Genomic DNA, 21,124 nt, shown 5'->3' with positions numbered 1-21,124 from the left:
GGTCAGCTGTGCCCTGCAGGCGGTTCGCTGGAGCCGGATGGAATGGCTGTGTCCAGCACGGGGCAGCCCCTGACCACACAAGGCACTCATGCAGCTCTCATGCTAAAACCTTGGGCACTTATACCCAATACAGGTTTTACTCCACAGTACACTTGATGCTAAAAAATCCTTCAATGGAATAGTACCTTGCCACAGAGAGATGGTATCTCTAAACTGATAATTTTTTATTCAACCTCTTCACTTTTTATAGAATTAGATGAGACAAGGCTGACAGAATTTGAGTCTGATTGCCATCAGGCAGATTTTGAAACCTTCCAGTGTTGCTGCCAGGCTCTCTGCCTGGCTCCTCAGCAGCCCTCTCGCCAGGCTGACTCACGGTTCACTGCCCACGAGCCCTGGGAACCTCCGTCCCCGGCTCACGCCGCTGCTACGGCTTCCAGTCCCCGGGCTCCGGGAGGCTGCCGTGTAGCCAGGGCCCGTTCCCTGCACAGAAGCATTCCAAAGGCTTCCTTCAGCTTCTGATCAGAAGAAAAAGAATTTTTAATGTATAAATACCTCCACAAAACTGAATCGTACTTCTTCACACTGTTTTATTAACGCCTTTTCGGGGTGAGTTCTACCCATTAAGAAAAAATTCATTACTTTAAGATTAGAGAATTATATCTGAGTATTTAACCCCCTTACTCTCCAGCTGTTGTCATACTGTGACTTTCTGTGGACCAGAGAGACTTTTTTTTCAGGTTCTTATGCCAATATTGCATATTTCACAGCTCACAGGTGTCTGTCATTCGAGACAATGAATTGCAGTGCCCTTACTGGAAATTTTTTTCTGATCCGTTTTTCAAACATGAAGTATGTTAGTGAGACAAAATCCAGATTCACATGGAATTGTAGAAAAGGAATGAGCAAAACCTAAGTATGATAGACATCTCCACTTAGAGTGAAAATGAAGAGCAAGAAATAGGTGAAAAACCAGATATTTTGGGGATCTGGATTGCTTTGCTATATGGTAACTTGAATCTGCACAGAGAAGCTTTAAATTGATCTGACCTTTGAAAAAATCAGCTGGCTGACACTCACAGCATGTGTTGTTATTAACAGCACATATAAAAAATCTGCAGCAGGAGCACAGGATAATGCTGGAGCAGGGAAAGAAATTCACTAAGGAAAGTTTATAAATCAACGTCATGAATGCAGACTTGAATTCACAATCAGAGCCTTGCAGAGCAAGAGAAGGACAGTCAGGCACTGGAAAGAAAAGTAAGAGGTAGGAAGGTCTTCACACATTCTTATTGCTTCCCCTTGAGGGCATAAGAAGCAAAGCGTTTCCAAAATCCCCATGTTTTGGGTCACCACAAATGTAAGAAAAAGCAGGCCTAAGTTCAACGGTAGGACGAGGAGGTGTATTTCACTTCCTGACAGGGCTTAGTAGAGTCACACGGTAGGAGGTATTCTTTTCCAGATACAGGATTTTTCCCTTTCGCTGGTCCATCTCTGCTCTTCCTCATCATGTCACGCACAGCTGGTAAAAGTAAAAGTGAAAACAGGTGGTCTTTTTCCACCTTGTCATATAACTCGTCTGGTCACCTAATATCTGATTTAGAAAAGCAAGTGAAGCCTTCTTATTCTGTTGGAATCCTAAAGGATAACTGATAAGTTGCCTGTTTATGAAATCTGGTGCCATAATGCCAACTGAAAGGCAACTTTGCCCTGAAGCTCTGCAGCACCACTTGAACCGCTGCCTGCTTAACTTGCTGTTGCACTCACGGAGGGAGCGAGAGTAGTTCTTTCATCAAGTTTCTGAGTTAGCATCAAGTAAGAACTTCTAAAACTTAAAATGGTCTGGACATTTAGGTTATTCAGGAATACCCTAAATAAAGTGATGGTATATTTTAAGTTCTTAAAACTAGGAAAACCTCTGGATGTTGCTAGACATATTGCACTGCTGCTCTATAACCTCTGTGTTTATGTTTTCCAGTGTATGTTTTTTCAGCTGCTAGCCATTATTTTTAATTATTTACTTTGTTATAATTTCTTTAGGACTTTTATTTTATCTTGCCATAAAATGGAATTTAAAATCACTGAATTCTAGTAGATGTGATAATTTAAATGCCCAACTGGGAGTCAGGATGGGTACTCTGTCCTGCACTGACAGCTTCACTGTGTAGGAGAAAGGAAAACAGTAAAGCAGTGCAATTCCTGGGAATGCACACCCCTTCACAATTGGTTACCTACAACTGCAGCCTTTCCTAAAAGGCTCGTTCCTGCCCTGCCCTAGGCTTGCTCATCTGCCAAGTTCTGTCAAAGAATCAATTCAGCAAGTGCTTAAAAACAGAAGTCTGCTGCATGTACCCGCTCCCACTGAAGAAGAGTCACCATTTCCACCCTTCAGCTGTTAGTTAAAAGCAACAAGATGGGATCTTTTGCCAGATGCTGTTGGAGCTTCTGTTTTTAAAGCCCTGTGAAATCAGTTCTAGATATCAGAAACACTTGAAATTTAGACAGATTGTTTTAAGTCTTTTGAATGCTATGACTTTTTCATACAAAATGGAAATCTTATAAGTTTATGTGGTTTTCACTTCAAATGAACTTTTCTGTCTAACCTATTTCCACTTAGTTCAGCTGAGGAAAAGGAACCTTTCACAGAATCACAGAATCTCCTAGATTGGAAAAGACCTGTAAGATCACCTAGTCCAATCATTAACCTAACACTGACAAGTGCACCACTAAACCACGTCCCTGAGCACTATATCTACAAGACCCTTAAATACCTCCAGGGATGGGGACTCCACCACTGCCCTGGGTAATGCATTCCAATGCCTGATGACCCTTTCAGTAAAGAAATTCTTCCTAATGTCCAATCTAAACTTCCCTAGGCAGAATTTGAAGCCATTTCCTCTTGTTCTATCACCTGTTACTTGACAGAACAGGTCGACTCCCACCTCTCTGCAACCTCCTTTCAGATAGTTGTAGAGAGCATTTTATATTCATTTTATCAGAAAAAAAAAAAAAAAAGAATGCATCTTCTGGAGATATTCTGATTTATTTGAAATTCCCATAAGCAAGTTGCATCCCTGACTGGATAAAACTTGGAATTTATAATGGTAATTTCATGAAAAAGGATGACATTTTGAAAATAGTTTTCACTTTGAATCACAACTGAAAATATATTGTGAAATGAAATTATTATGATGGTTCTCATCCCAGGAATGATTGAATTTTTATAAAATAGAAAGACTGATCTCACATACAGATTTTCATTAGATATTTTTCCTTTAAAATCATAGTATTAAAAAAAATGAAGATGTAATGTTATGTTTGAAGAAGATTGAAATATTTTGAATTTCAAAGGGCACTTGATAATAAAATTTTCATCAAAATTGGCATAGTGTTAAAGGAATGGGATTTTAATCAAACTGCAGCATCAAAAAAGGGAAAGTTGAGGTGAAAAGAAGTATCAGGCCTATATATGTTATAAAAGCCTTCCTTGAAACTTGGGTAGACAGATAAAAGAATGACATTTTGTAGATCTTTTTTAATATGATTCACCAATCTGTTAACATTAATAAAGTGAACTAAGAAGGTTAACATGTCTCTCTCACCCTCGGAAAACATTTTCTTTCCATATTTAAACCTTTAACTTTGTTTCTCACTTTGTAGCTTTAATCCGTTGTCCAACTTCAGGGGTGACTATTTACTTGGGGATGGATGGTTTTCTCCCTGCCAGAAAAAAATGGTGCCAAAATCGTCTTTGCCGTTCTGTCTTAATGATGGCAGGGAAGGTAAATATAAATTTAATAAAAAATTGTTACGACATGCAAGAGTTCTCTTGATCTTTGTTTAACTAGCTCTTAAATATTTTGCAGAGTTACTGTGTGTTCATCACTCTCTGTTAGGGTGTGCTCATAAGCTTCCTCACATGATGAACTTATTTTCCTTTCTAGTAAGGGTGCCTGTTACAACATTAATTTCACCAGTTAAACCAACCAAGTCTGAGATAGTTCATCTTGTTCAGGTTCTCCAGAGAGACTCCAGGTACATTTTACCTCTTCCCCCCCTCCCATTCCGTCCTAAGTGCTGCTACTAACTGTGGTAAATACCTTGATTCTCAACACTGAATAAATTATTTTTTTTCTTAACTGAACATGACACTAAAATCTTTGAATCTTCATCCTTGTCGTGTTTCTCTTTGCCTCTGTGCTAACTGAAACTCTACTTTGTCAGTTCAGTAGGTGCAAACTAGAGTCAAACCATTTGCTAATTATGGCGGAGAAAGAACATGAAGACTGATAAGAAAATCTCCAAAACCTTCACTGTTATGTATTTTTATTATAATTATGTTATTTTTATGTATTTCATTTTATCTTCTTTTTTTTTTTTTTAACTTTTTTTGTATAGCGGATAAAGTAAAACATAAAAAATAGACATTCAAGCCTATTTTCAAATCTTTCAAAATGTAGACATTCAAGTCATATGCACACATCTGCAGCATAAAAATTTTCAGTTAAAATCCATGTGAATGAAGACAGTACACTACTACATTGACCTATGCACTGACTTTTTTGAAACAGTAATAGCTCTCAGGCAGTGAGGAAACTAACCTAAATTTTATGTGAGATATGCAGTTTTCAAGAATAAAAGTGCTGCATCATGATTGCATGAGAATTTCCTACACTAACAGAGATACTTAGAGGCAACTTAGAGGTATGTTCCAAAAAGCAGAGGAAGTAATAGGAAAATGAATTCTCATGAATCCTGGAGTAGGCAGTCTTTGGGATAGCTCATTCTGAGCAGCCAGGTATTACTCTGTGCATTGGTGCCACAAGATAATTTATTTTAGACTGTTTACTTCAAAATCGTGGCTCAGTCTATGTTCTGAATAAAGTAGAGGCAATTCTAATGTATTCATGTTTGTAAACCAAAACTAGCTTTTAGTCTGTACGTAAGTGTGACTTCCAAATGAATAATGTTTTTTTCTACAGTGTTCATTTAGAGCTCCTGAAGAATTCTTGCCTGGTGGCTGCAGAACTAGTGTGAGGTTTATCCTCACACTCATTACAGTGGTTATTTTAATAACGTCTTCAGAAAAAAATACGAGGGGGCAACAATAGTGTAAATTACCTCCAGCGGTTTGTTACTGATGTGAGACTTCATTCAAGAAAGAATAACTTTTTTCTTATAACTGTTCTGTTTCTTGTACCTGTTCTTATACCTGTTTTCTTGGTTATGGTCTCAACAAAGAGGATTTCAGAACTTAGTACAGTGAAGTTCCCTTCATTGTAGGAACAAAGATGGAGAGATCTACTTGTTTTTCTTTGGACTAAATTGATGGCAGTGCTTTTTATTTCTTATTAATCCATGCTTCAATGCCATTGATGGGGTATAAAAGCCCAATGTATATAAATCAAGCTTAATTAGACAGCAAACACTGCAAAGCCAAGATCCTAAATCTGGAGCCCATCTGTAGTTTAAATATGCTTAAATATACAGTGTGACTTAGGGAGTTTGTCACTTTTTTTTCTTTTATGAGATTTTTGTTCTTTATATTCCTTCTATGCTGCTTAGAAAAAGACTAGTGTTCAGGGTATAGGTTTTTTGACATTGTGTCTGGGTCTCTATTTTCATCCACATTTTTTGTTGACAATTTAAAAAAAAATAAAAATAGAACTTGCTTCCACAGCACCTTACTGAAGCAGATTGCTTGGCCATACCTCCCAGTTCCAAATCTAACAGTGTGTCTATGACAATTACACCTGCTGAAAATGGGGCCTTTTAATGTCTTTCCTTGGTCCTAGAAATTTTGGAAACAGTGAAGGCTATGTCTCCTCAGGCAAAGATTGCTGGGTCCCATCAGTCTCACAGGGACATTGTGTTCTGCCCTACACTAAAAGAAAGAAGCTTTTTCATCCTGCATAAACCTATGAGTCTTTTGAATTAAGACCTCTCACTGGGGTCTTAGCTTACAAGTTATTTTTTTCATAACACATCACTATTTATATGAACATGTACAAAGACAAAAGAAATACCAAAAATCATACAACAAAATCCTCGAATTCCACAGTTATGACAAACAACCAGAAAACTGTCTCCAGGCTGATTTTAAACCTTTTTTCTATATGTCTGTCTTTTGTTGCCGTTTTCTCTCTTCCCCATCCCCACTGTCCCCTTTTCTCTTTTTTTCCTCTCTCTCTCCAAATTGTCTTGAATCTAATAATAAAGATGTTTTGTTTTCTCCATGACTATACTGCTATTTTAATCAAGGATGCCTACAATAAATTTGTCATTACTTGTACCATTACTTCACGTGAGGTTTGTATATTTCTGTGAAGTTCAGAATCCAAGCCTATTGATTCTGTCCATTTAAAAATTGGCAAGTCAGGCAGTTATGTTTGTAAAGGACAAAAGACATGATTTTTAAGAGTATTTTGCATCACTCATTTCCTCAGCTTCCATATACACATTGAAAAAGGATAACGTCAGCTACATGAGGTGTAGAAAATACTGAAAGGGTCATAAGGAATGCGTGCCAGGAAGTTTCAGAAGCATCTGCACGAAAACTAGAGAAGTTGCTTTTTAAATATAATTGATTTAAGATCAAATTTTATCCTTCAATAAAGAGCTCTAAATGTTCTTTGGTAGCTTCTGGATGTAAATACCCAATCTTCTGGGGAAAACCACTAAGATCTTTGCTTTAACAGGAGCTTTTATCACTAAATATGTTCACATAGGTGTCAAAATGTGTTGTCTAATTATATTTGACTGTTGTTTTTTTATTCTTATAGAATACTTCTTTGACTTGTTTGAAAAAAATAAGAGTAACAACGGATTTCTCTGTAAGACTGATTTTAGGTTATACTGGATCTTTTCACAACTTCTTAATCTAACTGTACGTCTTGTTTTTTTACATCTCCCCTCTTATTAAAGATTTTCATACAGGTTTTATTAAGCTCTTCTCAAGTAAGATAATCTGAACATTCATTAATGCCATCTCAAAAACTTATCTCTCAGACCTATTTTTAGGGAATTAATGTTAGCAGAACTGAGAAAAATATATAAAACTGACAATGACATTTTATATGTATTCTAATTTTCCTCTATGTATTTTTATATTTCTTTAGTTTTACAGAATTATAAGTTTTAAATTTGGTTTTAAATTTAGTTTTTTCATTCAGAAAAAAAGTGTTTAATAATGTGCATCAAACTCACTGTTCTTCAATACTGATTGAAAAGTGTTAAGAAAAAAATCTTTTATGACAAATATGACTGTGATTTTCTACTTTTAGGAGAAAGCTGCATTTGATTTCCAACTTGGTTTTGTTCTCCATTCAGCACTCTGCCCACCTGTGTACCGTCCATCCTTCTCCCCAGGCAACACCACCGGGATGTTTTGCCCGAGTTTGTGCATTTATATGGCGAATAGGGGTCAGAAAGACTGTCTGCTGGCAGTGACAATGTGCCTACAGGGATGCATGGGCATCTCTGGGGCATGTCTCTTCAGGACAAAGTTGTAGCAGGTATAACTGGCAGGGTTTGGGGAGCAGGGGCTGCAAGGGTGGCCTCTGCAGGGGAGGAGGCTGGGCGCGCCCCGTGCTGGTCACAGCCCATTCCAGCTGGTTCCTCAATAGACAAACCATATTCATCGTGCACCAAATCTGAGCCAGTCAGAGGAGTTTATGGTGCCTCTGCAAAACTTCTTTAAGAAAGGGTGACAAACAGTGAGAAAAAAATGCCAGAGCAGGAAGGAGACATGGGAGGAGACAAAAGGGAGATACTAGAGGAGAAGGGGCACTGAGGAATGGGGGGAGACACAAGAAACAATGTCAGGGCAAGAGAGAAAATGGAGGAGGGGTTGGAGAGGAACCAGAAAGACACCACGGTAGGAAGGATGGCAGAGCAGGAGAAACGCTGAAGAAAAACTAGCCCCTTGAGCAGGGTAGCACAAAAGCTATCTGCCTAGAGCAGTTCTGAAGCTAAAATGGCTGCCCCGAGCCCGGCAGGAGAAAAGAAGCCACCTGAACAGGACAGAGGGAGTTTGAAGAAGAGGTATGTCTGTGGCTAGAGAAGTTTCTGGCAAGGCTGAGATTAATATTCTTGATGATCATTAACTATAAGGTTTAATTATGCTGCATACTCAAGTACTGCTCTCACACTCTGCTATATGTTGCAGAAAGCTGAATTTGAATTTCTTATTAAAAGCTGATAATCATCTGACCAGTTTAGTTATCATCTCAGAGCTGTAGTATCTTCCAAAGGCTTTGATATTAAGCTGTACATTTGCATTATTTGAAATATGCTTAGCGATACTGTGATGTAAATACTGAAAGCACTAAGAATATTTATTTGTGTTTCAAATTATTTTACAATAGACATGCTAGTGCCACTTTTATTATTCTTCCATGAGGAACAAAGGTCCCATTTTATCAGTATATGTGCCTTCAAAAAGCCAACTTTAAACTTTCTTGATTGGATACTTGTTGAAGGAATTTTTTTAAAATTGTTTTTTCTAATATATTTATCACTAAATGTTACTGATATAGTTTTTAACAATTCTTTTATGGTATTTTTAAAGGGCCTTGCATATTCTCTTAAGCTCAGTTTTGTTTGGTCTTGTTTTTATACAGCAATAACAACAGCAGAGAAATTGAAGCCAAACATCCAAAATTTAAGCAACTTATGTTTCAGCAGAGGATACTTCTCTAGCAGCCTGTTAGACTCTGGCATAATCACGTTGTCCTCACTTCCAAGGCAGTAAGAAAAAAAAAAAAAAAAGACTGAACTATACTTATCCTTTTATGAGCTGCTAGTAGGAATTTAAATTATAAGCAGAGACCTGAAGTTATCTTGTCAAATGGAGGAAGCTTTATGAAACTTTCGTATCTATTACAATTACAAAGCAAATGCTTGGATAGCTAGGTATGAATTGAAGAGAACGAAGCATTCACGCTGCTGTACTGTAGCCTGCAGAGGACTGCATTTTAAACTCATGGTCACAAAGGCACCCACTGACTTCATGCAGGCTCCATACTCTCAATATGAACGGACTGCCATCTGCCATATATCTGAAAGTCGGTGGTGGGAGCATTGAATTAAGATTAAGATGGCTGAATGACTCGAGAGTTACAAATGGCATTTCTCTTCCTAAATGCTTCAGCATGTTTTCTGTTGAATTGTCAATAAATAAAAAGCCTCAGACATATGAGGTTGACACACCTTAAAAAAGAGCATGTTTGTGATCAGAGTTCATGATTTACGTTTGCTAGCAAACTGATAAGTAGCAGCTTAGCTACCATGTCAGGAGGACACTCAGGGTGGGAGAGGTAACCAGACATTCAAGATTGACTCCATTACCCCAGCTGGAATTCGGACTGCTGGAACTTTCCCCTTCTGCTGATGTTACTAGAGGTAAATAGAACCCCGTCCCCCCCAAAAAACCCACCAGACCCCCCCAAATTTTGCTAAGTAAGTATAATTAATGATTATGACTACCTAAGGACCACAGAGTCCAAAAATAAACAATTGATTCAACTCTAAAAAAAGTCTATGGATCTGTTAATTTTTAAGAAATGTCATAAACATCACCTAAATACTTGAGCTGGTGTCACCTCTGAATAAGTAATGAATACTCAAAAGCCTCATAAAGAGACAGATCATTTATGTTAAAGGTAGAGATCTGCTTGGAGTTTCTCCCTAGTATTTCTGGTTTGCTGACATAGATTTCTTTAATTGGAATTGTTTAAGTAATAGCATAATATGTTAATGAAAACAGAAATGAAACATAATGAAAACAGAAACCTGCTGTCAGCATAATTTTATGATAAATAAGCAACACAATAAATTCTTATAAGAACCCCAAATGACTGTGAAATAAAAACCTCACACTGAATAACATCTGAAATACTATTTTTAGATGGTGAATGATATGCTTTATTCTCTATTATCCCAGCATTACAGCTTTGCACCATGGACAACAGCTAGATGAATGGTTTCTTGAGCTAGCAAATAGCACAAGATACCATTCAAAATGTGTTATGAAAGTTGTAAAACTAAATGAAATAATAAATGTTTGTCAAGAGCTGAAATGTCTTCTGTGCCCTTAGGTCAACTCTGAGTTTATCTCCTGTATAATGATTAGATAACATGACTAAATTGAACAAACTGAAATATTTTTTTCTCTTTTTAACACGTCTGTTTATTCCTCTTCTTTATTTTGTGAAATTTTTCTTCGTATTTTTGGTTACTCTATCAGATATCTTTTCAGTTGCTAATACACAGGAATGTTTCAATAATTGTAGCTGAAATGGATTCTGAAAATAATGTCGAGCAATAATAGATAGCCTCTTTCATACTGCAGCCTGAAAATGTCCATTCTTGCTTAAACACCCATCTAGGTATAAAATAGTTGAATATAAAATAGTTGAGCATATGTCTCAGAATTACTCCCAATTCTCTATTCTTTATATATGTTCGTGAAATTTCACTAGTGCTTCCAATAAGCCTTTTGTTTTACTGAAGTAGAAAAGCCGTGAAATCTATTCCCTTTAACATTCTGTTTTCTTTCTTTGTTTGTCTGGTTTGCATCATACAGCAAGCCTGTCCACCGCCATGTAATTTCTATCGTGCAGAAGGACACTAATGCTTCTAACTTGTTAGACTTGTCTCTCCCTTTCTGTGAAATATACACAGTTCTTGCACCTTTGATTCCCTGTCATTCTTTATCTTGATTATAGTGATGCTCTCTCCGAGTTCTGGTAGAGGTTATGTCAGCACTTTAATTATTAACTCTTACATTAAATGGTTTACAATTTGACTGTAAAAATATGTTTTTCTGTCTGTTCTTGAGTTTGCTGTATGAGGTCTCTACTGAGGGTGAATGGATTTTTGTTACAGGATTTTTGTTTCAGTAGTTTGCTCAGTGTTTTTTTATCATTTGAAAATCTAAATAACTTCAGCTCACATTATCAACAGAATCACACAGAATCACAGGAATGTTGAGGTTTTGACAGGGACCTCTTGAGATCACCTAGTCTACCCACCTGGTTCAAGTAATGTCAGCTATAGCAGGTTGCTGAGGACTGTGTGCCGTCACGTTTTGAGTATCTGCAGAGAGTTTATAACATCTCTTGGCAATGAGTTCCAGCCTTTAACCACCCTAAAGGTAAAAAACTGTTTTCTTGTGTTCAGATGAAATTTCATGTGTTTCAGTTTGTGTCCATTGCCTCTTATTCTGTCACTGGGCATTACTGAAATGAACCTGGTTCCCTCTTCTTCCTTGTCTCCCATCAGGAATTTATACACATTGATAAGATGCTCTTGAACCTTCTCTTGAATAGTGGCAGCTCTTGAAGCCTTTCTTCATAGGAAAGATGCTCCAGTCTCTTAATATCTTTGTGTCCCTTCACTGGACTCACTACAGTAAGCTCACCTCTGTCTTGTACTGTGGAGACCCTAGCTGGTCACAGCACTCTAGTTATGGCCCCACCAGTGCTGAGTACAGGGGACTCCCTCAGCTTGCTGAACAGGCTTTTCCTAATGCAACCCAACATACTGTTTGCTTTCTTTGCTTTGAAGGTGTGTCGCTGGCTCATGGCCAGCTTGTTGACCAGCAGGACTCCAAGGTTGTTCCCTACACAGCTGCTTTCCATCCAGTTAGTCCCCGGTGTGTAGAGGTGCCTGGGCTTATTACTCCCCAAATGCTGTTCTTCGCATTTTCTCTTTGTTGAACTTCACAAGACTCCTCTCAGCCCTTTTTTCGAGTCTGTCAATTTCCCTCTTGCTGGCAGCACAACCCTCCGGTCTATCAACTGTTCCTCCCAGTTTTATTTCACTTACAAACTTTATAATGGTTTATATAATTTTTTAAACTTTGTCTAATGAATCTCGTTATTCTCTGTGATACTGGTAACAGTCCACAGTTGATAGCAAAGCATATGATTGGTGGCAAAGTGAATATAAGGAAGATAAAACTCCTGGTATATATATATATTTCCCATTAACATAGATTCAGATGTTATTTGAAATTTGTGGTCAACATGGAGAGAAATAAATGAATAAATAAATAAATAATTTTAAGAGAGCATCATCTGAATATGTTTTAGGAACTTGAGGATATGTGTCAGGGCTGTGAAATAATGGGTGATAACAGGTGAAAAGAGGAGAGCAGAGAAGGAAATAAATTCAGGGAGTTAAAAATTAGCCAGTTACTGTACTCCAATTTAAGGTTTAAGTGAAGTGTGTGAAGGGAGTGAGATCATATATTATACTCAGAGTAAATTAATCCAGGTAGAGGTAACTGAGACTAAACAAATTACAGTAGAGATCATTCCAAAATATCCATGTAAGTTTTCATCTGTTTGACATTTTGCCTCCATTCCTTTTTTTTTTTTTTTTTTTTTTTTTTTTGTCCAAACTGTTCTAGCCAGTCAAATAACAAAACCTAAGACATTGGGGTTTAGTTATGGCATATCAAGGAAATGATAAACCATTTTTAATGGCATTGTACAGAAGCATCTATAGTAGTACAATACTTTATATAGGGAGGTTTTCAACTAAATCACCCTGTTATTCTTATTTATTGGTCTCAGCTTTGTATTACAGTGTGGGTCCTTAAGTTTTCCAACTGGATGCTGTAGGATCAAACTAAACCAGAGGTTGAACAGCTAATGTGCTCCCTCTACTAGGAAGTGCTCATTCCTTGGGACTAGACTAAGCTGAAAAATATATATATAGTGCAGACAATGGCTTCCTGGCACTGTTTCACTCCTCTTCTGCTGCTGTTGCCCTGCACGACTTGCTAATTTTGACGTGGTCTGTCCTTCACTGTTCTCTGCTTCTGTGTCCATTATCTTTGAGAAAGATGACAGTAGCTTTGAAGAGTAACAGGAGATAAAACATAGTAAAGTATTCATTATAAACTGCTCCATCATTTGCACCAAAGAAGAATACCAAGAGTGTGCAACTCCGCCTACAAACACAAATGTGTAAAAATAGCAATTTATTTTAGTGAGGTGAGATTTATAATGGACGCTCTACTCTTTCAGTATTTTTACTGAAAAGTGTAAGTACCTGCAAATCACTTAATTTGAAAAAAGAGAACCTTATTTTCAGACGAGACAAATAAAACAAAAGCATTGCAGCATAAAAATTCAATTAGCCTGAATTTGATTAAAAAATTCTCTGGATCAAAAGAGATTGTGGGTTTGTGAGCAAAAATTCCCTACTGAGAAAAAAAGAGTTTTCACCAAAAAGGAAGTCTCAATCTCTTTTCTGTGTGATTTATTCTTAAATCAGAAATCCAAACTAAGTTACTTTGTACAATAGGTCTGAATTAATGAAGACATTTCTGACTTTTAAGGTCGTTCAGAGAAGAGTTTCAATAGCGACTGAAGAAGTTTGTTTTTTTGGATCACCAGTAAGACAGCCAAAATTATGCCAAAATAATATTGCTTACTGCTCCACTCTGTCACAAGTATCAAGTGAAGAGATAGCAATACTTTCAATCTTTAATGAAAAACCAGTGCAAATCTGACTTTAGCAGACAACAGCTTCAGTATAAATATTATTCATTTAATTGAAATTTTCCAAACTGAATCTTACCTTTTTATCGTACAGAAATGTCATGCACTGCAGTTTACTGGTACTTTGGTGACCCTAAACCAATTTTCTACACTTCATTGATACAAACGAATGAGAGGCAAAATTAGGTCTTTGGTATGCAGTAATAATTCTTTAGGCTTTTTGGACCAATTTAAAAAAAAAAACAAACAACAAACAAACAAACTCAGATCACATTAGTTTTCCTGTCTTATCACACAGACAATTCAAAGCATCTGCGAATGATGCAGATTGTATTTGAGTGGGAATGAATCTCTCTTCAGGTTATTGAAATGAGGCAATTTTGCTTAAAAAGAAAAGGTTTCACATGATTTAAAATAATTTAACATAATAAATTGAACTTTGAAGAAATCATTAAGAGAAGAAGAGATGCTGAGCTTAGATCTGAAGTAATTGCTTTCAGTAACATTAAAATAAGGTGACCTCTTTTTCTTTTTGAGACCACTGTAGAGGTTAGATTGTGCTGCTTAAACACAGTTCTGTGGAGGAAACTGTGAACCCACAAGACACTATAAATTTCTGTATTTTTTTTTTAAGGTGTCTAGATCCTTTCTACATTGCTTCCTGTGATTCCAAGAGGTATGGAAAAAACAAAATGAGCTTTTTTACAGTTTGATTTCTTATTTGGTACCTTACAGATTCTCTGGGATTTATAATTTATATTGTCATAAATCTGTACTGTTATTTACATGTAACATCCTTACTTGCGTATGTATATAAATGTCCTGAATTTCACATAAATTGCAATGTGGATTTATTTTTACAGAATGTAGCCTTGGTCTTCTATTTGCTAACTGATGTATCCTAATGCAGCACAAAGATTCTTCTGACACATGAGCTTCATAAGGCCATGAATTACCAGGTCTCACAGCATTTACGATACGGATGTACCCAGCTTACATACACAAAAGTAATGACAATACCTATTGAGCCTTTCATTTTCTCCAAGTGAGTAATTTTTTACATTACGACTTTCATGTTTTCTTTCACTGATGGCAAAAAAAAAAAAAGTTGCTATCACACCACGCTTAACATCAACTCTTCAGAATATTACATATTTAAGCTAATTGTTCCTTTGATCTCGAAACTGTTTGGTTCTGCTTTGAGTATTTTTGTGTGTACAGAATTTAATGTTTTAAAATACTTGCCTTCCCACCTAAACCAAATTTTTCTAAATGCCTGTGAAAAGTTTTCTAGTGTATTATCCCTGATCAGGTATTTTAGTATTCTATCCCATCTGCCACACCCAATTACAGACTGCAAATCCTATAGAAATGTCATGCTTTTGACACTTTCCAAAATGTAAACAGCTTCTTATTGAATAAATGCAGAAACACTTTTTATAACATTTAGCTACACAATATGTGTTCCCTTAAAAAAACAAAACAAAACAAAACAAAACAAAGAACAAAAATGTTTCATCAAAAAGAAACAGAAAAACTTGTTCAGTGTTCAAGTTTCCACCAAATAATTAAAGATACATCATTTTTCATGAGGCCAGGGTGATTTATTCTATAATCATTCACACTATTTAAAAATAAATAAAGCTGTCATTTTTTTTTAACTAAAATATGACACTACCTTTAACTTGCATATCTTAAAGAGGTCAAATGGTAGTTCAGTTTTATGCATGTTTATCCTACGAAGTACTATTAAGTACATTAGAAGATCTAATGTTAAAGTTAGGAGAAAATAGGTAGGAAAAAATACTGATGAGTATAACCTGAGAGCACAGCAAATAAACGTCTATGTTTCTTTTAAGAATATTTATTAAACACATTTATATTAAAGCACGTTTGCTTTAACTTACTTTAACATTGTATTATTTAGATATGATGTCCTAGTGAGGTTCATGCCATTTGGAAGATAAACTACCTGTTTCTAATTTTGTATTGTTAAAATACATGTTTTTTCAATGTATGTTTGTAGTCCATTGTCATCACTGTGTCCCGAATACTTACAGATTCGGGAATCTGGCCTATTTGACTTTATTTGATTCTTTCACGTCAGCAATAATGTAACCATTCTTAAGTTTTTTTTATTTTTGTTTATTTGCTTGTTTGCTTGTTTGTTTGTTTGTTTGTTTGTTTTTAAATAAACCATCAGTCTGCAGATACTGGACAAATTTCCTCTGTAATTTCCAATTACAATGACATTTGTGTCATCCCAGTATTTGGCATAAATCACGTAGGTGAAAAAATAAAGAACTGGCTTAAGCAGAGAAACAGTGGAGCCAGGTAATTTATTTCATCTCTGCTGAAGAATACCACTGGCTTATTCCAACAGAGGTTGTGACCTTTCCTTTCAACTCTTAAGTTTGCATTTTAAAGAGAAGCCTTGGTAGACATACAGTCCTGGTACCTGTTATGTAACTTACAGAGCTCTCATCATGGTGCTGTTTGTCGCTGATCTGTCTGAAAGTACACTTGAAAACAGCTTTAATGGACCTCTGTTGCTATCTCAGGGAAATTACAAGAATTGCAAGAAAATTACAGTAATGGAATTTTTCATTGCCTTCTGTCTGGTGGTGTACCATTATATTAAATAATATGCTTGGGAGATGGTAACACTTAAAACCACAGGCTACCACGTAGGGCAAAGTCACTGCATCTCCTCAAGTGCTCTCTTCCTAAAGAAAATCGATTGTCTTAAGTGATCAGGGGAGGGAAGGAGAAATTTTTACGGAGTGAAACATCTGCCTTAGCTGAAAAGTGATGCTGTTAGTTCCTTTGCTCTTCAAACACCACTGTTGATTGAGTGAGACCTTCTCTTTCTCTGTTTAAGTTAAAGCTGAATATTTTATCTTAAATCACCAACTGCAATTTCATTAACCCCATTCTACTTGTCACTAGAAAACAGAGAAGTAAAAGTGCCAGACCGCACCTCACTAGGCAGCAGGAAAAATTCTCGCAGTTACCATTCTTACTTCAGGAATGGTAAATTTGTAGTCAGTGCTATTAAAAATGCATCAAAAACTTGGGATTCAGGGTAGATTTTATCTAGTGGGTCTCCTTTACTTATACAGTCACTCTTTCAAAGAAGTCTGAACCTGTGTTGATACTGATTTGTGACTGTCAGTGCTGCTCTAATAGCTCTCTAACAGCTCTAACTACAGAGTTTGTCTAAGCTATTCTATAAACTACAGGAGAAACCTCATCTGACTGGTAACTGGTCTTAGTTAGAAGCAGCAGTATTTCACAGCTGAGATCATTCAGAAGGCACAGACAAAAGCAGGTAGACATTTAATTTCTGTTGTTTAAACTTTAAACTGTGGTTTCAGATGACCATCATAAACTTAAAAAAGATTTGTCCGGATCCATGTTGCCTCAAGCTCTATAAATAGTGTTTCGCATACTGAATTCATAAGGACTGATGTACCATATACAAATTCTTTCACACCTCATTCTAAGACTGTGTTAATATCAATCATTCTTCCTATTCAAGTCCCATTTAAATGATGAGTGTAGGTTTCTGACAGCTTGAATTAACAGCTTGGAGTCAGTGATTTGAAATGGGATCTTTGTCTGTGCTATGGTGTATTTGGGAGACTTGATATCTTTTACTGGTACAAATGTCCTTAGGCCTGATAAAGGGTCTCAAGAAATGTGTTCCTTGTGCAACAAAACCTTTACCTTTTTGACCAACAGACCTGCTGAGATTGTTTTTTTCAAGCTTGATTTTTTTCAGCATGCTCCTCTCCAATTCAGTCAAATCCCAGAAATGAAACTACGTAGTAGCAACAACTCATTCAAGTACTCCAATAGATTTGTCTTTTTTTTTTTTTTTTGGAAGATCTTTGAATTACTGAACCTACAAGAAAAATGTGCAGAAATATGAACATCAGAGTCACGAAATAATAATAGTTAATTTAATAATAATAATAGTTAATTTAACACTACACAGGAATTTACCACACTGACTTCACAACTTAAAGCAGAAGTACAGGAATGATGTGGTATGATTTAGTAACAACTTACTGCAAAGTAAAGACTGCAAGGGGAGGCTTTTTATCTGAAAAGCCACACAGAAGTTTGATTTTCCCATGTTCATTTTGACTCCCTCACGTTCCCAGTTATAATGATGCTGATATAATCCATCTGTGAATGCTTCTGTCACTTCTCTGTTTTTTTAAAAAGAAACAATCTCTTTCCATTTAGGTTATATTTTTTTTTATTAAAAAAAAAAAACTAAATAGTGTCTCTTACTGCCGTTAATCATTTTTGCTTTCTAGCAAAGACTCAAAGATGTTCTCTTCTTTGGTAGAGAAGTTATAATATAGCTCATATAAATATATATATCATTGACATTCCAGAAAATAGTTGGCATAACTCCCCGGTATGAATAGCCTGTAGTTATTTTCTCAGCTTTATTTAATTTTATTTTTATTTGTTTAATTTTATGTCGGTTTTCACAACCACACACTTTTTCACTTCTACTAATTAGAAGGTGTTTATTTGAAAGATTGGACAGAGGAAGTGTTTACCTTCTCTGTTTTGAATTATCACTCTGTTTCTATACCAAAAAGATTTCAGTATCTCTTGAGGTTTCATTCAAATTTTAGCAATTTCTTGTTATTCTGCTTTGAAATGCAGGTTGTCGGAATGGAATTGTCCATACAAGCTTTTATGACTATTAGCAAGGAAAGCATTGATTTTCTAATAGCAGTTACTGTCCTTTCCTATCACATTATCATTAATTTTGTGCACTGGGCAAATCTGATCAGTCAGGGCTTGCTGAATATGTCAGTATTTCAACCTAATAAAGTTACAGTCACAGAAGGGTTCTACTGCTGATCTGCAAAGGAACAAGATGCAACACGATAAAGACTAGCAGTTCAGATCTGGAAGTGATAGCCTAGTAAACCTTGACCTTCTTTTGGGTTTTACTGGCCATTTTCCAAGCCTTGTTGTGCAAATGGCTGATGTGTACCTCCACGTGAATTCCCAGTGGTTTTGATTCCAGTGTTATCGAGTGCAGAAGCCAGCTTGATTTTGTCTCTGTATTTTAACTACACGATGAATTTCTAAGGACAATTAAAAGCAGTACGTAGGAAGGAAATGAAGAATTCCATTGTGCTGCTCCAGTAACCAAAACAAGAAGAAATCAAAGAACTGCAAAAACTGAAGTCCCGTTGCCATATGCCATTAACAATATTGTTAATGATTAATGGATTAAGTTACTAATATTTACTACAGAAAGTCTCTCAGTTGTTACAGTGATCAAAACAGGAGATAGTTTGTGTATTTACAATATTGCACTGTATTCTTCGACATTTTTTAGGTAAGAAAAAGAAAGGAATAAATAAGTGATAAGAGAGAGGAGCACAGGGAGAGGTAATAAAAACATAGCATTTTATCATCTTTGTGAGGCAACCTATAAACAATTTTATTTTTACCAGAATGCTACAGTTGTTCAGATAATTACAATCATTAAGTATTTACAAGAAGTGAGTTATGGCATAGTTAGGCAATTAACTCTGTCGTGCATTTCAATATATATATATGTGTTGGCGGTTTTTGTGTTGGTTTTTTTTTTTGTGTTGTTGTTTGTTTTTTTTTAATGGAAAGAAAATATGATATTCTGGATAAGAGTCAGTAGAGACTAACAAATTTGGATATAAATATGGATTCTTTTTGGTGACTATAATGGATGTAGCTTACATGTTTAGTAACCTCATTTGCTGTATTTAGATGTCCAAGTAACTTGCATTGTGTCCTCAAATAAATGCAGGAGCAAAACTGTTATCAAAATTAAATTGCCTGTAATCAGGAAATACACAGATGGTGGTATTTTTTTGCATTTTTGTTTTCCTCTTGTTTCCTGACTTATTGATTTTGTAATGTGAAGGTGTACTGGCCAAAGTGGTGGCAGATTGCATCACCCCGATGACTTTGAATATTGTTGTGATTAAGAAATTCACTTGCAAAATGACTAAATTAAACACAAGGGAAAAAGAGAGGTGTAATTATGGCCTGTGCTTTCAAAGTTGGATATATTGGCTAGGCTGGTGATAATTAAGGAAAGTATTGTTGAGATGTCAATCTATCATCTACCGATAACTTACTGAAAAATACAAATGCCCATAGAAAAATCTAGGGGAAAATACACTTAATTTTTTTTGACTATCAAAAGCTCACTCAAAGCTTCTTAGCTTTATAGGCAAAATTGGCTAAGGATAAGGGACAGGACCCTGGCCGGGTTGTACATAATAAGAGACCAAGGAGGAAGGACCAGAGGAAGCAAGCCTTTCGACATGCACGCACTGTCCTATTGCTGCACAGGTATGTAAGGGATCAGGAGAGAAATTTATTGATTATATTGCCACCTCAGATAATCCACTTTCTGAGCACCCATACACTGTGCTGTTGCCTCCAGCTGGCTCTAGGAATTATTCTGTAATTATTTTGCCAGATCAACAACCTAATTGCAGTTGAAGTTATGGTTAATAGAAGTTCCCCTTTAATAATATCATTTATTTATAACATGAAAAATCCTGGGTTTCCACAAAAAAAAAAAAAAAATTGCTTTTTTTCCTGTTTATGAGTTCCGTTTGATTCACATGTTCACAGCCATATGACTATTCTCTTAGGCAGATATCTGCTTCCAAAACACATAGCCAAAGAGAGCAAACCAAAGTGTTTGGAGCATATCACAGACCGAGTAAGATATAAGTCTAATAAAACCTACAAGCAAATCATAAATGTCTTTCCATCTGAGAAGCATTCTTCCAAACTGATTGTGTAAATAAAGTGGGGCATGAACAAATCACACCAGAAAATCTTATTTCTTCCTGTGTATTTTTTTAACACTGGCTTTTCATCCAACAGTTATTTCAGAAATGCTTATGGTAAAATATGGTTAACAGAGTTGTGATGTGACCCTAGAATACTCATACCTTTGAACATTTTGCTGCAGAAACAAGCAGGACTTCATCCTGTTTCTAATATTGTGTCTGCTGCTCTGGTAGAAGAAGAAAAAGCCTTCATGCTTTTAACATTTGCTTGGGAAAAAGTCATGTTCATTTTCGGTTCAGAGTCATAAGCCGTCACCGACCATGACAACAGCATCATAGTTTGTTCACTGTTCTGACTTTGTCAGGTCCTGAATCCTTTCACAGTTTTAAGGGTAAGATTCTTTGCATAACACAGCGAAACTATCAAATAAATGGACAGAACTTCGTCACAAGCTTTTCATATGTATTGACCTGGCATCCTGTATTTATAATGAAGTACAAAGTGATACTATAGACTTTTTGCCTGGTATTAATGACGCAGGATTCTTCATTCTCTAGGTTTTAAGTGGCAGCAAATAAGAGAAGGTTAAGAATCTGTGTAAATATATTATCTTTCATTATTAACATAAAGGGTGATAAGGGCAGGACACTTGCCGTGGTTTTATTTTACTCTTCCTGAAAGAAGTTTCTAAATTTTCATTTGTCAAAGATCAAACTCTTACAAGATGTGATAAATATTGCTATGTGGAAGAAAAATACTATAAGGGGTCAAAGATGATG

Source organism: Vanellus vanellus (genome assembly GCF_965231255.1).
Source record: "Vanellus vanellus genome assembly, chromosome: Z".
Lineage (NCBI taxonomy): Eukaryota > Metazoa > Chordata > Aves > Charadriiformes > Charadriidae > Vanellus > Vanellus vanellus.
Note: the sequence above shows the minus strand (reverse complement) of the source record.